Here is a 15,217-nt window from a genome sequence, read left to right as displayed (position 1 = left end):
CCCTTTTAAAGCCATTTCTAGACAGATTGTTGCTGGCATGCCGGCATCTGCAGTTTGCGACCACTACATTCATAAAAATTCCGAATGTACATGGTGTTTTGCATTGCTTGGTGATCTTATTTAATCTGTTTACATTTTTACCAGTAATTCTTTTTATTTCCTTACATAATTTCCCTTACCCATCTGTCATCTGACTTTTACATGTTCCCTTACTTCATTCTATTAAAAATGGATGGGGTCTTCCTTATAGAAGAAAACTTTACAATCAAGGGAATCCTTCTTTGGAGGTCTTAGAGGACACATTAGAAATCAGAGGATACCCACCCAGCTGGCATGGCTCAGTGGTTGAGCATCGACCTATGAACCAGCAGGTCACGGTTCGGTTCCTGTTCAGGGCACATGCCTGGGTTGCGAGTTCGATCCCAGTCAGGGGCGTGCAGGAGATAGCAAGTCAATGATTTTCTCACCATTGGTGTTTCTTTCTCTCTCTCCCTCTCCCCTCCTCTCTGAAAGCACTAAAAATATATTTAAAAAAAAAGAAAAGAAACCAGAGGATACCTGATGTTGTGGACTGAATGTTTGTGTCCCTCCCAAATTCATATGTTGAAATCCTACTTACTGCCTTGTATGCTGTCCTTAGGAAATGGGCCTTTAGGAGGTCATTAGGAGTAGATAGTCATGAGGGTGGAGTTCTCATGAAGGGACCAAAGACCTTGCTACATCTACTCTGCTCTTGGCCACATGAGGTTACAATAGTCTGCTCTCTGCAGTTTGGAAGAGGGGTCTCATGACCACCGAACTATGCTGGCACCCTGAAATAGGACTTCTAGCGTCCAGAACTATGAGAAATCCATTTCTATTGTTTGTAAGCCCCCCTCCCCCAGTTTGACATTTTGTTATAGCAGCCCTGAACTGACTGAGACACTTGTTGAGATAAAATTATGTAATCATCCTAGTTTAGCAGCTACTCATGAGCACTGGAGAATGAAGGCGTGTGGAACCAACCAATGGTGCACACACCAGCTCATCTACCTGCATCTGGAGGATTTCCAAAATGAATGTTCTGTTTGTGTTTGTTTGTTTAATCTCTACCATTTGTATGTTTTGCTGTCTCTAGCATCAAGATAGATAGCTGATAATAGTATTAAACTTGAGTAAAGTGTGGGCAATTTCTGACTTATGAATGAACGATTCACAGCTTTCCGTGTCCCAGTGCTTTCTCAGCTGCCCTTCTTTCCAGAAGGCTGGCCCCACCTCCCTGATGAGGGACGCAGGGCATGCTTCCCCTTTCTGCAAAGACTCTACCTGCCGCCACAGCCCTTCTCTGCCAGCAAGTGCGTAGCTCTTGTGATCCCTTTCTTGATCACAGCACATGCCTAGTGAAGTTAGGAGGGGTTTTATTCTCCCTCTCCGAGGAATGTGTGTTACAGAGGGTGTTTCAAATAGCCGCACTATGAAAGCCTTACTTCTCAAGCCTAACCCAGAAATCTCCTAGTGAGATACATAAACAAGGAGATGCCTTTTATGTTATCTTTGTTAGAAGATGCCACCTGAAGATTTCTAATATCAAATTGCAGTAATGGGCTTGGCCTGGTAAGAACTGATTGCCCCACGGGGGTTTCATGGTTGCTATAGAAGCACGGGGCAGGCAGAACCGGTGGTCTGTGCAGGCCACTGTGAGGTACTCAGGAGTGTGGCCATGGCGGGGGGCCAAGCCCCTGTGGAAACAGAAAGGCTGTCTCGGTGCCTTGAGTGCTAGACACCTGGTACCAATTAGACCACACCTGCTTTCTGCTGTTTGTTCTCTCCTTAAAAAAAGTCACTGAAAATCAGAAGTGTTTCAGATTTGGACCCAGATCTCTATGTATCTTTATAACCTCTCAAAACTGTGTGTAAAATCTGGCCATAGTAGTAAGAGAGCACGTTTCCTCTATTCTCTGTTTCAGATGTACAAGAATATCACTCTGACATTGAAAAATTCTCAGACAGGCGAGCTGCTTCACACACAGGCTCACACACATATGCAGACACGCATGCACACACATGCATACACGCACACCCAACTCCAGAGGACTATGGTGGCATCCTTCACAGTGCCCCACACAATGTTTAACATGTAGGTACTAGGAAGTATTTGCTAAATTAATGATCCAGAGCAAAAAGGAATGGCAACTGGGCACATTTTATTTTCATTTCCCATCTTACTAGCTTTTTCAAAACAACATTTTGACTCCACATTACATTTCCAGGGCTGTATTTGAACACATGTGCAAAGGCTGACTGGCTATATCCAAACACAGAAGTGCCCACTTAGTTGACATGATTAACTAAGGGATTGGGTGGGAGGTTGCGGAGTACTCTGGAAGTTATGTGCACCGTTAATTTTACCCAGGAGTCTCAAGATGATGTCTTAGAGCAGCGGTTCTCAACCTATGGGTCGCGACTCCTTTGGGGGTCGAACAGCCCTTTCACATAGGTCGCCTAAGACCATCAGAAAACACATATATAATTACATATTGTTTTTGTGATTAATCACTCTGCTTTAATTATGTTCAATTTGTAACAATGAAAATACATCCTGCATATCAGATATTTACATTATGATTCATAACAGTAGCAAAATTACAGTTATGAAGTAGCAACGAAAATAATTTTATGGTTGGGGGTCACCACAACATGAGGAACTGTATGAAAGGGTCGCGGCATTAGGAAGGTTGAGAACCACTGTCTTAGAGGCTCACTCCAGGACGGTATGCTGCATTCATTTTACTTACCATGTGGCCACAGGGGATATTATAAATTCAGGCAGCAGTTACTGACCTGTGCTGAGCCCTCTCTGTCCCTGCCTTCAGGTCATTTGCCACCTGCACTGATAGAGAGCATGAAACACCAATACTGACACTATGCTGGTTAAACAGCAGGGGCACTGACCTCCAGCAGGAGAGACTCAAATGAGCGGAAAAGGCTGGAAGGAGGAACAGGTTGGGAAGATGTAGAATTGTATAATAACGGATGTTAATGAGGAGGAGGAGGAGGAGGAGGAGGAGGAGGGAGGGCATTCCACTCCTTGAGAAGCAGTATAAGCAGAGGCCAGAGGTTGGTGTTGACCTTGAGTGTGCAGGACAGTGAGGAGCCTGGTCTAGTTGTGGAGCAGAGGTTCTGAGTTGGAAGGAGTGGAGATAAGGTGGCAAAGCTTGTCCGGTGCCAGGCCCCAGAGGCATTCACGCTGCCGAAGATCAAAGTGATCTGGAAGGCGGTGGGACGACACAGGGACTGTCCTGGAGCCGCTTTGCTGGGTTCCACTCCTGCCTCCGTTCGTCGTGAGCTGCGTGATCTAGTTGTCATAGAAGCTCCCTGTGGCATGGTTTCCTCGTGTGTAAAGTGGACAATGATTTTATTTGTCTCCCAGGGTTGCTGTAGGGGAAAAAAGAAATAAGAATCATGTAACCCTCTGAGCACATAGCTGGGTACTTGCTTGAGGTCCTCATATCCTCATGACTAGGCTAGGGAAGGAAGTAGAGGCAGGTTTGCTTTAGGAAGCTGACTTGGATATGGAGGGTGGGTTTCCATTTATTGAAAACCTTGTGGGCTGAATCTTCAGGAGGCTTTGTGGCTATGCCTTTTACCTGGATGGAGTTGAAGACAGGAATTTAGAGGTGTCACAACCATTCCCAAGATCTACAGGAAGGGACAGGAACGTGGACAGGGCGATGTGTTGAGGGAAGCCGGTCTGTTTTCACGTCTCCTTTTCACAGATTCTAAGAAGGATCATGCTTGACAGTCATTCAGGAATGATTTGGTCAAACTAATTAGCAGTGTTTCTTAATAGCCACAGAGAACTCTCATGCTGGTCAGTGAGAGGAAGTGAGTTATTAGGCCAGAAGTAACTGGAAGTTTGTTTGCTTGCCTTTTTGTTTCTTGGTTAATATTTTATATTTTGTACCCAGAGACTGCTGTGCTGACAGGGCTGAGATAGAGAATTGAATCTGAATGAACGGAAATGGAAAATAACGATGACTATCCCTGCAAGAATTGTGGTGCCTGGCTTAGGTAACAGGTGCATACTAATTCGGTTGTGTTTACACTTTGTGTGGATAAGAAAATGGATGGCAGCTCTCCATATAAAAACGGGAATTCTTTTCAGACCTTTCCTGAAGCTTTTTTTTAACTATGAGATTTTGAGCCAAAAGGAACTCTTATTCATCCAGTAGGAGGTTTGAATTTTTAGTAAGCTTTTGTCTTTGTAAAGATATGAATAAGTTGCACTTCAGTCCTATCTTCATGGTGGAAGTTGTATGACAATTTTTATAGCACAAGCATTATAATACATGAAGATACAGCATCTTCAACCGATAACATTACCGAATTTTTTTTTGTTTATCAGAGTAAGTTTTACTTCCTAAGGTCTGCTTGTCTATATTTTGAGTCTGAATATTATAGATGTTTCCATATATGGTATGAAGTGTTCCTATGTACCATTTAAATGGTTTCGAGGGTCAGAGCTTATAAATGCTAATAGTTCTGGTATAGCGCTCCAAAGATAATGCCATACATATGCTGACATCAATTGTTAATTAAGTCTTGATGATTGTGTCTTATACTAGTAAACAGAAAAGTGAGTGTGACTGTACTGTTACCACACATCTCTCTGCACTGGCCACTGTTGCTCAGAGGTTAGAGCATCAGCCAGTGCATCAAAGGGTCTAGAGTTCTATTCCCAGTCAAGGGCACATACCTGGGTTACACATACCTGGGTTGTTGGTTCCATGTCTGCCCCAGTCAGGGTGGGTCCAGGAGGCAGCCAATCAATGTATCTCTCTCGCATTGATGTTTTTCTCTCTCTCTCTCTCCCTCCCTGTCTACTTTCCTCCCTCCCTCCCTTCCTCTTTCTAAAAATCAATGGAAAAAATGTCCTTGGGTGAGGATTAACCAGACCCTCTCCCCAAATACATATCTCTCTAGTTCTTAGTACATGTGATCTTGAAAATATACTATCATATGTGTGGACATATATGTATATATGTACTATATGTTTATGCATATATGTGTCAGTAATCCCTATAACTGTTCAGCTAAACATAGCACAAATTAGTTCTATGCCAGATAGTGTAAGTATTCATGGATATCAGATTCCTGTGAACTGATTCAAAAGAATATGTAGAATTACATGCAGTGTAAAGGGCACTTGTTCTCCTCCCTCCAGGGTGCAGTTCTGCTGCTGCTGCACTCCATCCCTGCCATGTCATCTATGGCATCTTCTCTCTGTGCATCTGTGTCTTCACGTGGCATTCTCCCTGGCTGTCTCTCTCCTGTTTTTACAAGGACACTAGTCCTATTAGATGAAGAGCCCAACTATGCTAGTCTGACCTCATCGTAACTTAATTATACTGTCAAAGACCTTATCTCCAAACAAGGTCACTATCACAGGTACCAGGGGTTAGGACTTCAACAACATGTTTTTTTGTGGGGACACAACTCAACCCATAACAGGCATGTAAAATAAATCTGTGCAATATTTAACATGTAATAAACATGTGTGTGAAGTGTGTGTTTAATGTGGCATATTGAAACAATGAAGTTAACAAGCAGAGTACAGATGTGTGAAACATTCACATTGTTGAGTATGGGTATTATAAATGTCAACTTTTAAAAGCTGTCTTCTACATACTCAATGTTATTAATGACTAGTTCATTATTTGATACTTCTAAAGGGAATTAACTTATATAAAATACAGTGTTTAATCAGGTACTCATGCCCCTGCTTGTAAGTTCAGTTTCTAATTACAGAAATTATTTCCTTTTCTGGTAGAAATGAGCACCCCCCCCCCTTAAAACTTTAGACTTCATTGGTAAAAAGGATTAAAGAATAAATTGTTCAGAAAATACTGTAAAGGAAATGGTGATCTACTAATTTATAATCATCAACTTCCAGTTAACTCCCTTGTCAGTATGTGTGGTAAGCATCATCCTTCTAAAGTTTTTAGGAAGTGAAGTATCATTATAAATTGTTTAAATCAAGAACAACAATTCTTGACAAACCTTGCCTTTAAAAAAAGATAAGTTAATATGTGTAATTACCTCTCTCCTGTGGGTTTTTCTGCAGTGTTCTTAAGTTAGTAAATTAAAATGCTGAATATCAAGGGCTCCTCATTTGTAACTCAACAATATAGGTAATGACTGGACCTCAGTCTGGTCACTTGTATCAAAAGTTTACTTGGAAACTCTTTTACCCTCTTCACAGATTATTCTTGATTTGCATATAACAGTCATCCAAAATCTAGAAGGGGAGAATATTGTCAGTCCCTGTGGGCTGCATAAATTCCTTTCAGCATCAGAGAATTAAAAGCATCCTTTTTGTCTCCTTAGTTTGTAAGGTCACATCTAGTTCTCATAGCTGCAGCTTTCTTATTTCAAGTGTGTCCTCTCTTGTTGCAGCTGCGATCCTTCAAAGAAGATGAGATGGCGAGTTCTCACCACCCTGTCCTTCAGGGCCTCTTCTCAGACCAGGAAGCAGGCTGCTGAGGTGGGCCACACTGAGGCTGGAGTGGACACACACATGCCTCCAGCCTGACTTCCCAGGCCAGGCCAGCTTGCAGCACTCTCTCTAAGTGAGCAGATAGCTTACCCCTTGAAGCCCTGGGTTTTCTCTAGATCAGAATTCTAGTCTCAGGTAGAATGGGGAAACACTTTCTCTTTAAATGCCACTAAGACTTTCTGGTGTCTTGAAGGCAGAGGTGAGAGACCAAGCCTACTCCTTGGCAAATAGGAGAGAATGTGTTGGTTTAATTCTCCCTTTCTCTTTGTTGGTAGACTTTCTCCATTGTGACATAGGAGAAAGATAAGATTGTGGCAGACCTTTGTAATGAAGACTCAAAGCTGGTTTCTAATTCTCTGAGCCATTTGATGATGGTGATGGTGAGGAGGAGGAGGATACCACCACCTTTTGGAGGTTAAGCTATGGGAATTGTAGAAGTGATCGACCCTGGGCCACAGGAAGCTTCTAATTGCTATTGTCTGTGCACATTCACAGAGATCATCTCCAGGTCAGGGACTGGCAAACTATCCCAAGGGCCAAATCTGGTTCACTGTCTGTTTCTTAAATAAAGTTTCTTGGAACACAGCTACATACATCTCTATATAGTTTTTGGTAGCTTTTGCCCGATACGGGCAGAGTTGAATAGTTGGAACTATGGCCCACAAAGCCTAAAATTTTTACCATCTAACCCATTACAGATAAACTTTGCTGATCCCCTACTTTAGGTAATGTTTCATAATTGTGCAACTATATAATTGAAGAATTTCAAGGCCTCTTAGAGATTATGTACTTCTAGTCTAAAGTGATTTTATAGATCGGCAGGTCACAGCTCATAAAATGACTTGTCAAGGGTCTAAAAGAGAAGATTTTTTTCCCCATAATTTTATTTCAAGATACACAGAACAAAAAAATTCATCATTTAACCATTTTATGTGGACAGTTTAGTGGCATTAAGTACAACAATATGAATAAATTGCTCATAATATGAATATACTGTTGTACAACCATCACCACTGTCCTTCTCCAGGACTTTGTCATCTTCCCAAACTGAACTCTGTACTCATTACACAATAATGCTCTGTTCCCCCTGCCCCAAGCCCTGGAATTTCCCATTCCACTTTCTGTCTCTATGAATTTGACTACTCCAAGTACTTCATATAAGTGGGGTCATATAATAGTTGTCCTTTTGTGACTGGCTAATCCATAACATTTTTATTTGAAGGAAATATGCTTTACAGAAACAGGAGAAGTCCAGCCTTGTTCCTGACTGATTCACCACTGGACTTGGTCCAGAGTAAGCTGATCAGATTTTCTTAACATCCTCAGCTCTAAAATGATACATCTTTTCCTGAAGAATACAACACAATATCATGATGTTAGTCACTTAAAATTACAAAGGAAGATCTCAAAATTTAAGTGGAATAGTCACAAAATATTAACTTTGAAGCTCAGGTATGTGCTTCTGGTATTTTGGTATTATTTGTGAGAACACAAAAGAATACTCATACAGTGACTTTGGGAATCAGAGCCAAAGATGAAGGATGATAACTCAGGTCTCATGACCCACTCCTGGGTAGGATCAAGCATACTTCTCTGGTGACTAGTTCTGAGTTTGTCAAGTTCAGTGTCTTCCTGTCCAAGGCAGTGTTGCCTACACATTGTCCACATCTTGTGCTTTGTACTTCCCTTTTGTGAGCTTCATACTCTTCATTCCTTTTCTATTTTACACAAAGTTATTTCAGACGGGGTAGAGTAGAATTGATTACATTTTAGGTTACTAACTATGTCACATTTAAGTTCTGCCTTTCTAAGACTATACCCAGGTCACTCAGCTGGAGTTCTGAGTGTTCATAACTCCTTAGACTCCCATGGACATGCTATTTCCTGGTTTCAACTTGAGATGAGTAATTTAAGCCATGCTTTTCATATTTTACTCAGCTAGCACTTCGAGATAAAACTTATTGTGAAATTCTTGTAGAGGGAGGAAGGGCACCTGGCAGGAAAGTTAGGTGACCAAATACTGCCTCCATGTACTAGTTAAACGAAAATAAATTGTACTAAGGCATTTGTCTAAGTATATGTTGGCCATCAGGCCGTAAATTATATCCTGTTTTTATTGCTGTTTTGTCCCAATAGTAGGGGAGGTTATGGGTATGAAATTCTTAAAATCAATTCAGCAAGCATTTGTGTGCTTACTATGTACTAAGTGCATTACTTGTATTAGCTCCTATAATCTTCTTAAAAACTACTGAGATTTGTACTTTTATTATATCCATTTAAGGGATGAGAAAACTGAGACCCCAAATAGTTCTTTGCCCTATGACACTTAGCCAGTAAGATGTCGTGCCAGAATTTGAATGTGAGCAGGCTTGATTGCAAATTCAGATTTCATTTATTTGTGTGTTCATTTGACCATTCATTCAACCAATATTTAATGAGCGCCTATTATGTTTTAGACTTGAATCGAGGGATACAGCTGTAATGATAAATACTTTGCCCTCACAGAGCTCATACTTTGTTAACCACTTTTCTATTAAGCCATCTTGCCTTCTCATTCATCACCTCACCTACGATGCTTTGATGCTGGTGCTTTTTTACAGCTTCTCATTAAGGAAGGTATCAAATGAAGGTTTGGTAAATGGCAGGAGTTTTTCCAGTCAGCTAGGATGACTTCTTTCAACAGGCAGAATTGAAGAAACCATTGAAGATAAATATTGTTTCTTTCTTCTTAAATTATCAAGGGTATGTTATCACAGCATCTGAGACTACTGTAGGGTTTATCATCCTGATGGTCAGTTAGTAAGATGTCTATGTTATATTATTGGTGGTGTCCACTGCTTTAATTTAAGCCAGTTTTCTCTTAGCTTTTCTGCAAACGTATTTAAAAATCAACCAGCATATTAGTCAAGTTGAAGATAGTATGGACATATTAACTTGCCCTTTTGTTTTCAAGAAGTTTTTTGTTGTTATTGTTGTTTTTGATCCAAGACAAAACTGTGAAGCATATTTGGTGGTTTGCCATCCTCTTTCAGATACTCTTTCTTTCATCCTTCTGGCTTCCCAGCCTCCTAGCCAGCAAAATGTTTCAGTTAATACCCTGCTAAAGTGTTATAACTAAAACCTCCTGTTCTCCTATGGAGTAAGAAGTCTACTGATCCTGGTGAGCTGGGAATAGATAGCTCAAGAGATGGCTCATAAGGGCTTAATTATGACCCTTCTGGAGAATTTGCATTTTAATGGAAAACATTTCTGCTACCCCTTCATTTGAGGGGAGTGGATAAAAATTTAACACACTAAGTCTACACCCAGCATGTCAAACTCTGCTGGCGGGCCACATGCCTCGTTTATGTTTATTTAAATGAGGCATGCAGCCTGGCGGCCGCAAGTTTCACATGCTTGATCTACACTGTTGAATAACCCACATTATTAAACATTTTGGGGGAACTGGTTTTCTTTGTGTGATTTTGAATTGCTTAGTGAAATATTTAGGTTTCCACATCTTGATTTTTTTAAATGGGTGTGATGAACATTGGTGCAGAGGAAGGAGTACTTTCTGACCATTGCATGTCTTATTTTATGCTGTGTCCCGGACCCACTGATTGTCATGCCTGGAGTATCTCATTTGTTCTACAGACAATCTTTGGATATGTCTTAGTATCAGGACCTCTGCTGGGTGGTACTATTCAACTGCTGGTGGTTCACAAAATTACCACTTAGACCTGGTATTTTTTATAGTTTGCAATGTAAAAAAGCCCTTCTCAATAACCATCTCATTTAATCTTCTATATGCTCATTATCACAACACACAAGTATATATATAAAGGTCTTCCCTGTAGACCAGTGATTAAGATGATATGAATCTCAATTTCCATAGGAAGAACCTGAAGCCAAAGGAAATTGATTTGTCCTGACTAAAAACCACGTCCTCTTGACTGAGTCTGGGGACCTTTCTTCCAAATCTAAGCCATAGCTGCCTGTAAAATCAGGACCTGTTCATCCCTGTGCCTAGTCTCCTTTGATACTTGAATGATTGTGTTACTGAGTTTCTGTAATGCATTTGCTCGAATTGAATTTCATATCTTTTTTTTTTTGGTAGGACATTTTTTTCCCTAATTTTTCTACAACCACTCCTAAACTTAGAATCATTCACATTCAGATTTGATGGAATGTTCTTTGTATCTGCATTTAAGTTATTTGTTCATTTATGATCCTCAGCAATGTAATCTGACCTCCCAAAATAACAGTTGCGATTCTATAGTGATGTTTTAAAATATCACAGCCCTGATAATTGGAGTAAATCCAGTTTTTCCTTAGAGTCTGTACTTATTTTAGTGATAGTCTTTGTTATTTCTGTGGGAAATGGAACTAGCTTCAGCCAACTGTTGACATCACAGTAAAGAAAATACAGCTAGTTTTTCTGACTCTCAAAGGGGGAAAAATTGTCGACCTGTCTCTTTAGCATAATGTATTTCAAGCACTTGGAAATAATTAGTTAGCTAGTTGCACAGCCTTTCACAGACTAATCTTGTCCCTGTACTTATGCTACTTATCTGTACCCACTTTTAGTATATTGACTTAATTTATCTTCCTTTTTTCTGGCTTTCTCATTTAATACTATAACTTTTGGTGTTTTACCTTGTTGTCTTTGTAACTGGCAGAGTCTTAATCATATGGGACTAATTTCTTAACCACCCACGGCATTCCATCTTTCAACTGGAGTTTTTGTCTTTTGGTCAGGTTCCACTTAACATTTCATTAATAAATTTGGTGTATTGCTCTATAATTGTCTCTTGTGGATAAGTCTGTACTCCCTGGTGTGATTTTAATTAGTAGTCCTACAGGCAGCTCATCCTTTGTAAAGATCCCTCCAAGAAGAAACTAAAGAAAGAATACACAGAATATGTTTTAGATTGTGTGCAATCATTCAGCTTTTCAGTCAGTATTTATTTGAATGCCTGCAATTTGCCATCCACTCTGCTGGGGATGTACAGACAAGCAATGTGTCTTGTCTACTGGGCTTACACTAGTAGTTTGTCCATGAGGTGTATCAGATAATCCAAGACAGTGTGATGTGGGACTTGAGAGAATTAGTATGAGTTGTTATGTATGTATGTGGTGTATGTATATTGAGGAAACTCTTAAGCAACTTTGAGGTGTCTGGGAAGGTGGCCTTTGAGATCATCTGATACCAAACAGGATAAATAACAGTTGGTCAGGTTTAGCAAGGGTGGGGAGATTGAGATAGGGTGCTCATTTGAAAGAAGACCCTTCTCTCTAGCCAGAGGGTAAAAAGGTTCATTATGTCTGCAGCATGAAGTCCAAGGGAGAGGCTGTAGAAGTGACAGGGGTCCAGAAAGGGCTTATTAAGTGTTTGGCTTTATCCTAAGAACAAGGGCTTTTTTTTTTTTTTAAGTCCAGGGAGCAGCATGATCAAATTTGTAGTTAGAAAGAGTTCTCTGACAGTGCTGTGGAGAATGTTTTGGCAGAGAAGAGTTGTAGGGAGACTGCTTAAGAGTTCATTGAAGTAATGGAAAGTAGAGATGAGAGTGATCTGAACCAGGGTAGGTTAAGTGGAAGGATTCAAGAGACATTTAGCAGAGAGAGTCCTTGAGAATTATTGATTGCAGGAGAGGGCTGCATGAGAGAAAAAGAGTCATGGTCAAGGGTGATTGGAAGTCTTTCAGTTCTCTGTTCCCCTCCCATTCTTCCACCATTGATTTTAGGCAGTCATAGATTTTGAGCTGTAATATCCAGGGCCATAAAATAAATATACTTGGACCTAGTAGGACACTTTAAATTTAATATATTCTAAGATCTCTGTAAGAAGATTTTTAGAATACAAAGGGTAGTTTTATGTGAGAAATATTCCATGTTAAAAGACTAAATAGCATTACTTAAGATATATAAAATAATTTACAAGAAAAAGTCATATTATTTAATATTTCAGGCAAATGTAAAGATATAACCCTATTTTTAAAATGTTATGCCATTAAACAGCAGTTCAGCAATTCATTGATGATATATATTCATTAGATAAGGAATCTGAACTTTTCAGTACAGAATTACCCATCCATTGCCCAGCCTTAATTGAAATAAAAATCTAGACATAAAATATAAAGTAATGAAAACATTTGTTAGGTATATAAATAGTTTCAAGTAGTTCGAAGGGTTTTCAAGAGCCATATGTGGTTCCCTGGATGAATGTCTATCAGTGCTCAAATGAAACAAGTTACTTTGGGATTATGCTTCTTTGATGGGGAATCACCAGTGTCCAGTTCACCCCTAAATACCATCCAGGCAGCTATTTCCTGCCCTCTCTTCATCCATTCTTCTCTCCCTTTGTTCCTTTAAAGTTAACTTGTTTCTTACCAGACGGCCCTTCAATGCTTGGACTTGAGAAGTTCTCTTGAGAGGTGTAAAATAATATGGAACTGGTACCTTTGTTTTGGTCTTGGCTTTACCAAAATCAGCTCTGTGGTTATGAATTTGCCACTTTTCAGGATCTTGCTTTCTACCTGTGAAAAATGAGAAAGCTGAAGTAGATTAGTGATAAGGGAACTCCCAGCTATGATTCTTTTGTCTGCCTTTGCTTCTTCCTGGCCCTGCATATCCAGTTGCTTCCAGGCCTTTGTTTACTGAGGGTCCCGCTGGTACTTGAGATTTGTTATCAGAGCCACCCCTCATATTGAGGCTTCTAAGGTTTGTTACAGCCCCCACTGTCAGAACCAGGGAACTAAAGAGCAAGCTACTAGAGAGCTGCCCCAGGGGAGAAGAGGAGGCAATGGAGCAGCTGAAAGTCTTATGTTTAAATGCTAGAGAACCTGCACGTAGGTCAGGAAACTTACCCCTTTGTAACATTCTCTCTTGCCTTCTCTTGTTATTTTTAATCAGACAGATGTTTGAATTTTTTATTTTCTTTTTCTTTTTTGTGCTTATGCATTTTTGGTTTGGGGGGTCGGGGATGGGAAAGGTAGGGTGATTGCTGAAGAGGGGAAAGAAGAGACCACTGAACATTTTTTTTAGGAACCATGCTGCCTCTAGGGACACATTTCCTTACAAAGGTGGTAATTCTTTCCTCCACCCTCAAGCCCACCATTTGCCGTATCTATTGTGAGGTACTGCTCTATAGCATTTTGTGAACCTCCTTCCTCCTTTGTCAGTGTAAATCCTCCTAACATCCATCCTCAAGCTCATGTAGGGAATGCTAATTAACTCCACTCATAATGTTGATCACCAATCACATTTAAGCCTCCTGGACTTCATGAAATGTTATTCTTTAAAATCTATATTTAAAGTAGGTTCACATGCAGAGTAGGAAAATCCCAGGTCATATTGTATATGTTGTAGTATGTGTGGTAGTATCTTCCATTACATACTTTAAATGCACTGGAAATAGAGTGACTTATCACATACTGACCTGTTCAGTCTCCGAGATGAAAGATCTGAAGAGTAATCCTTCAGCTATCAAGTCATTTGACCTAACTTGTTTTTCATTCTCATGTGATTGCTGTGAGTTATTGAAGTTGATTCACCTTGGAAATAGGCATGTTGGCTTTAAAAAGATCACCTTTGCCTTAAAAATGTGGTAATTGAATGCTGTTTCCGAAAATGTATTGCTCCTGCTATGATATTACAAATGGTCATTTTAAAATGTTATGTACAGTCTACATAAGTTTAATTATAAATTGGATAGTTTAAGAAGTTGTCCTGGTCTACCTTTTTGGTGTATTTTAAATTTGAAACGAATCTTTGAATACCTATGTGGCGGCTGGCTTAGTGGGCATTGGGTTCACTGGTTTGTCACCAGAGCCCTCTTCACAGTTGACACTCTGGTAATAACCAAGGTGACTCCTGTCAATTGGAGGTAAAGCAAATACTTTGGAGATAAAGCAAATACTTTGCATTAATTCTCCCCTCCCCTTCCACTACTGTCAACTCCCTAACCAACCACCACTGCTCTCACTTCTACAGAAGCAAAGATAATGTAATTGCAACACCTTTTCCTCTTTCTAATACTACACAAGATTGAAAGCTGCCCTTTGCGGATTCCCTTTGTCACGTTAGTTTTAACTTTTGTTTTACGGGTGGAGATCACACTCTTTTTTCCCTGCTACCCCGAGATGACCAGATTGCAGTCTTCTAAGAAGCGAAGAACGAGATCTGATTTATGTTTAGCAAAATAATGGCTGTAGTAGAAATTTGTAAGTTTGTAGAATGCAGAATAGGATTGACTTTGAAGAATCTTTTAATGCATGCTTTTGAATACTGTTTTTGCAATGAATGGTCGTTTGAAGATCTCAAAGTCCACTAGAAGTTATGACCCTTACAGTCATAACTATTTACCTGTTCCCTAAAACCCCCTCCCCCACCGTGCTCCCGAGTGCTTACAGTTGTCAACAGTCATGCTGTCGGGACCCACCCCACAGTAGCAAGTTCGTTAATGATTTTTAAACATAAGGTGCAAATGGAAGGATGCCTTCCTCCCCTGCTTGGCCCAGGTGGGACTGGCTTGGGGAAGACGCAGCCCAGAGGAGTTTTGCCGGGTGACTCATTCTCAGCACTGACCTTTGCTGTTAAGCCCGCCAGGAAAACGACACCAGACATTGTTAAGATGAAAAACGACCGGGAGGGGCTGGTGGTGGGGAGATGGACGGAGATAAAATTTGGCCAAAGCTACGTGTC

At 40.3% G+C, this 15,217-nt stretch overlaps 1 long non-coding RNA gene across 1 annotated transcript; it reads left to right on the top strand.

Annotated features, from left to right (window-relative positions):
• The first annotated feature begins 3,733 nt into the window (after positions 1 to 3,733).
• LOC107181674 lies at positions 3,734 to 7,126 on the top strand. The gene is made up of 3 exons (XR_001512363.1): positions 3,734 to 4,057; positions 6,436 to 6,608; positions 6,811 to 7,126. It is a non-coding gene; the product is annotated as an uncharacterized LOC107181674 (long non-coding RNA).
• Positions 7,127 to 15,217: the final 8,091 nt, after the last annotated feature.

This window comes from Myotis davidii, unplaced genomic scaffold, assembly GCF_000327345.1.
Source record: "Myotis davidii unplaced genomic scaffold, ASM32734v1 scaffold271, whole genome shotgun sequence".
In the NCBI taxonomy this organism is placed as follows: Eukaryota; Metazoa; Chordata; class Mammalia; order Chiroptera; family Vespertilionidae; genus Myotis; species Myotis davidii.
The sequence above is the reverse complement of the archived record's forward strand: the minus strand, read 5'-3'. Positions and strand labels throughout refer to the sequence as shown.